Here is a 6,000-nt window from a genome sequence, read left to right on the forward strand (position 1 = left end):
AAGTAACTTACTCGCCTGTTAACAAATTAGTTTCTTACTCATAATCTGGATTCCTCAATTGACTTGACTTTTTCCATGGTTGGCGGAAAAGTTGAAAGTGTTTTCCTGCAGACGATTTTCCTCACTTTTCACAGATTGTTGCCATTGTTGTTGTTGTTGGCGCTTTTCTTTGACTTTAAACTTGCAAGTCAAACACTCACACTCATACAATATGGCGTCAAGTATTTATTGTGTGTTTTCTTGTTGTTTTTTCCAGCACCCACCCCGCCCACTCCTCGAAAGGAAAGTGAAAACTTTTCGCTGGCGAAAAAGTCGCGGATAAAATTTAAAACCAGTGAAAACAGGAAAATGCAAATAAAACAAAGGAAACAAACTTTAACATTGGGTTAAATCTTCCGTTGTTCTTGTTGTTGGAAAGTGCGTGGAACAGAAATAGCAAGAGCAAAAATCAAAGGAAGAGGAATATGTAAGAAAAATACTGGGCAAATATAAAATGCCACTGAAAAGGTGAGAATACTGGTTTTTAATTAATACTGCTATAGCTAACACAAACCACACCACTTTACACATATTTTCTTACGTTATTATTTAAAATTCGAATTTAATCTAGGATTTATTCCACTTTTTGATTTCTTTCTCTTCAGAGCACATGTTTGTAAGTTAACTTCCAAATTCTGAATGCACACGCTAAGCGTTGCCGTTACTTTTTTTCTTCCTATTTTTGCAAGCCCGATCTTCGATTTTGCTTTGATCTCGCTCTTTCCCACTCCCACTCTTGTGGGAGTGCTTGGTTCCTTTAAGTGTGTAGACTTTTGCTTATTTGTCGCCTTTGTGATTGTAGAGTGGAGATCTGCCATTCTGTTGTCATTGTTTAATGCAGCCGGTCAGAAAATGGTTCACGCAAGATTTAATTTATTTTATTATGTATTTCTAATTAAACTGATGGATTATCTGGCAAGAATACAGCCGGAAGAGGAATACGGAAGAGGACTAAGGAACTACAATACTGGGGAATTACGATATTCAACAAATAAGGTAGGAGCACCTGCATATTATTAAGACCGTTACTCCGCACACAAAGTACACATATTTTATTGAATAATATTAACTTCCAACTTGATCTATGATGTGCATATAGTATTTCTAATTTAAACTGTTTAGTTTTTCTTTTTTCCTATTTTTCATATTCCTGATGCTCAAGCAAAAGGAGGTACAGTTATCTATTCCTTTTGACAACCTAAGCTTCGATTTCGCTTTACTTCTCTTCCTCCCACTGTTTGTGTATGTGTATGTTTTTTTTAAGTACATACTTATGCGTGTCCGTGTTCCTTTAAGTATTTATGCGTGTGTGTGGACTTTTTCTCTCATTTGACGCCTACGATTTGTCGCTCATCGCGTAGATCAGTCATTCTCTTGTACTTATTCAATGCAGCTGGTCATAAAGTAGAGCACGCAAGTTGTGATTTGTTATAATAGAGATCAATAAGCAAATTTTTTTTGTTTGAAAAGTGAAGAAGTGAAGAAGACAATCAGAAGTGAAATATAGAAGGAGCAAAAGGAAGAAAGCTGGTAAATTGTGAAAAGGTAGGAGCACTTGCTGAATTGCCGCCAAGGTAAATTTCTTATTAGATCGATTGTGTTTTTGCGTATTTGATTTGTGTGTTTGCAAATGCAAAGTAATTTTCGTGTTCTTAATGCACAAGATGAAGGACTTATAATTGCAACGTAGTAATGGAACCGTTACCTATTTTCTTTCTTTTGTGAGCCTAATCTTCGATTACGTTATACTCCTCCCTCGCGCATTGTGTTTGTGTGTACACACACAGTATTACAGTATTTATGTGTGTGTGCGGACTTTTGGTCAATTGTCCGTTGTGTTGTTGTTTTTATTGTTTTTGCTGCCGTGGGTCTAAAACACACATATTTTTTGTGTTGTTGCTGGTGCTCGAAGCGATGGAAGAAAAACAACAAAAATGTGCGATTACCGGCAGCGCTGCCACTGCGCTGCCCGCGTCCACCTGCAGGGGGTTGCATTTTTAGGCCACACCCACATGCGAAATGCGACGCTTGCACTCCGTTGTGATTGGCCCAAAAACAATTGGCAGTCAGCTGCAAAAATACAACAACAAACATTGGGCGAAAAACGGAAAAAAATTCCCCCAACATCTGTTGTTGTTGCTGTTGTTGTTTTGAGCTGCGTTCGGCAGCGAGACAAACAAAACAAAAGCAACAACGACGTCACCACCGGAGCAAAAATCGCCCCTTTTGGCAAAAAACGCAGCAAAGGAAATGGCAACAACAAAAAATACAAAAAAAAAAAAACGAAGAAAGAAAAACACACAGAGAAACAAAAACAAACACACACAAAGACAGGCAATAGCAACAACAAATATTCGACGAGTGCAACAGCAAGCGAACGAGTGTGAAAGACAGAGAAAGAGGGAGTGGGTGAGAGAGAGCAAGCGCGGCAGCGAGAGAGAGCACAACAGAGAAAGAGAGCGTATTGGGCATTTTGGGCAGCGCTGCGGACAGCGCAGTCGGCGTCCCTTGCGTTTCGTTTTGCTGCGTTTTGTGCGTCCCTTTGCAAAACGCCTTCGTCCCCCCTTAACCACTGCGATGGTCCTTATTTTCGGTCACGTGTCGCAGTCACATTCGAAGGCACTGTTAAAATCGTAAGTCATTGCGATTTTCTCACTGTGTATTGCCGCCTACAACAGAACATTTCTCTGTCACTTGTTGGTGCTCAAGGGTTATTGTTTCTCGCATTATTGCGTATGTTGTTATTAACCCTTAATATACTTAAAAATGTATATTTTCAACTTAGAATGCAGTTCTGTTAAGATATAAAAAAACAAGCTTAACAAGATATTACATTCCATATTGGCTAGTTGTGTACAAAAGTACTATCATTTTGAGGCACAAATCGGGATAAACCTAATTTCCCATTTTTTTGTCAAAAGATTTTTAGGCGTGAATGAAGTTTTGTTAGAATTTTAATAACAAATTCAACGAGGTATGGCATTTTAGATTCGGACCATTTTTGGCTTAGTTATGGAACTATAATTTTAGGGGGGAAATTAAATATTGAGAAAAATCCCAAAAATTTAACTTTTTCCACTTTGAATACAGATGTGTTAAGAATTAAAAAATAAGATCAACGAGATATTGCATTCCATATTCGGATATATTAATGAGTTAGTTGTGGATAAAATTTTGTAATTTCAATGGCCAAATCGAGATAGCCCAACCGTGCATTTTCCATAAACAATTTTCATTCTTTGAATACATTTTCTGCTCAGGGTATCTTAATATCCGTTGTGATTTTCTTTTCTGACAGATTTTTAGCTCCTTTTACGCGGCTATCTCCTTTTCACTTCGCTTTTCTCTTATTTTTTGTTACTTATTTAGTTTTATTCAGCGGGTATATTTTTCCATCTCGTGGAAAAATATTTTTGTTTGCCTGCCAAAAAAAAAAAAAAGAATACGCTCGATTTTTGTAGTCATTGTTGGTGTGTTTTATGTTGCCGTTGGTGTATATCAAGCTCTGTTTGTTGCAGTTGTTGGTGCTCTTTGTTGTTGTTGCTGGGGTATTGCTGTTGGTGTGTCGGCATCGTTTGTTGTTGTCGTCAATGACGTTGGTGCAGGGAGAAAAATTATAGAAAATAATCAAATAAGTATAAAGATCCAAGGTATAACTTTTTACCCATAAAGGTATTAAAAAAAACCTTTAAACTCTATCAGAAAATGTGCTCTTTGACATTTTTTAACCATTACATCCCATTCTACGATATTCCATAGAGTTAATAGTTTGGCTCAATTTCTGCCACTTTCTTACTGTGTAACACATTTTTTTTTTTGGCACCGAGTCCTGGAAAGTTGTTGGATTTTTACCGATAGTTGTTGGGGGCCTTTGTAGCTTTTGTTGTTGTTAGTTTTTTCTTTTCTTTTTTTTAGTATTATTGCCTTCGCCTCGCATCGCGTTGCATTGCGTCTTTTGCCACGTCGACAGCAGTTGATGTTGTTGCCTATAATGAATGCTGTGCTTTTGGCCCAACTTGCCGCCCACTGAAGTAATTTTTTTCTTTTTTTTTATTTTGTATTTTTGTTTTTATTTCTCCCACAGATAGCAGACAGTGGTAGTGCAAGTGGGATGGCTATAGAGTAGGAGACAACGTAAACACTTTTGACATTTTATTTTTTCACGCCAGTTTGTGTGTTCTTTAGACCTGTGAGTATGTTGGAATGTGTGTGTCTGTATGCATGTCCTTTGTTGCCACTTTAGTTGCGCTTTTCCAGCATTTTTTGCTGAGTGTATGTGTGTGTGTGTGTGTGATGTCACCCCAACGGCCTGCTTTCATTATTGACACGAAGTTTTCCCGGCTGCATTTTTCCGGGCAATGTGACCCTGTGCAAGTGATTAGCTTGGAGAATGTGCCAGGGAAAATTTCCATAACTGTACAAGCTGCTGAATATTATTGGGGGGTTGACAGTATGGGTAAAATGTCAATATTAGGTACGAGGAATTTTCACAGAAGATATCATCATGATGCGGATTCGAAAACATAGTTACTTATACAGAATATTTAGGAATATACCAAAAATGCTAAGAAAATAATTTATTATTACTTGAAATATTTCATTATTCAAACTTATCTTTCCTTAAATAAATTCACAGGATCCATACTGCATTTTATGAGAAAGTCAGTTAGAAGAAAGCGTTAACGACCTTGTAAGGTGATGGTCTGGATAAGCAGTCGAGACGGGTGAACCATGCCTGTATATCTGTTCGTATAAAATTGGTTCCAATATCATCATTCATAGTGCCCAGCGAGGCTTTTAATGCTTGGGTTGCTAAACTTTTTGAATTAAGTTTTATATGTATTTTATTAATATATTAATTTCGCTATTTTCCATACTTAAATGAAAATGGCGCACCGTGGGACAGTCTGAGATATATGTATAATACCTATAATACCTTTTAGTATTCTGGGAAATCGAGGTATTGTAAGTGATCATTAAACATTTGTTTCTAAATAAATTCTAATAATAATAAATTTGTCTACTTATCGGCGATCCTCATGACGGACCTTCTGTTGAGATTATTACACAAAGAAAATTGAAATGGACAAGGTAAATGCAACGTTTTCTTCTGTAAAAGCAAGGTAAACTGGCTTAAAAATCAACCAATTCCTTTAATATCTTTTAATATTATGCGAAATCACGGTATAGTATGTGACCATTAAATAGCTGATTCTATATAAATTCTAATAATGATAAATTTGTTTTCTTGTTGGCGATCATCATAATGGACTTATGCAAGTAAGAAGGCGAGAAAGGCGACGCTTTCTTCTTTAAAAGTAAGGTACACTAGCTTAATAATTAAACAATTTCTTTAATAACTTTTAATATTATGGCAAATCGAGGTATTGTATGTGATCATTACATTTTTGTTTCTATATAAATTCTAATAATGATAAATTTGTCTACTTATCGGCGATCATCACCTTTTGCTAAGACTTATACTCAAAGAAAATTGAAATGGAAAACGTAAGTGCGACGTTGCCTTTTGTAAAAGCAAGGTATACTAACTTAATAATCAACCACTTCCTTTAATATCTTTTAATATTATACGAAATCAAGGTATAGTATGTGGCCATGATATATTTGTTGTCATATAAAATCTAACAATGATAAATTTGTTTACTTATTGGCGATCATCATGATGGACTCACACACATATGCTTATGAAGTTAATACACAATGAAAGTTAAAATGGAAAACGTAAATGCGACGTTTTCTTCTGTAAAAGCAAGGTAACCTAGCTTAATAATCAACCAATTTCTATAACTTTAAATATTATAGGAAATCAAGGTATTGTATGTAGCCATGAAATATTTGTTTATATAAATTTTAATAATGATAAATTTGTTTATTTGTTATGCTAAATGCAGTTGGAGATCATCATGATGGACTTATACTTACATGCAAGTTTTCCTCTGT

This window comes from Drosophila eugracilis, unplaced genomic scaffold (assembly GCF_018153835.1).
Source record: "Drosophila eugracilis isolate 14026-0451.02 unplaced genomic scaffold, ASM1815383v1 contig_124, whole genome shotgun sequence".
NCBI classification, from domain to species: Eukaryota; Metazoa; Arthropoda; class Insecta; order Diptera; family Drosophilidae; genus Drosophila; species Drosophila eugracilis.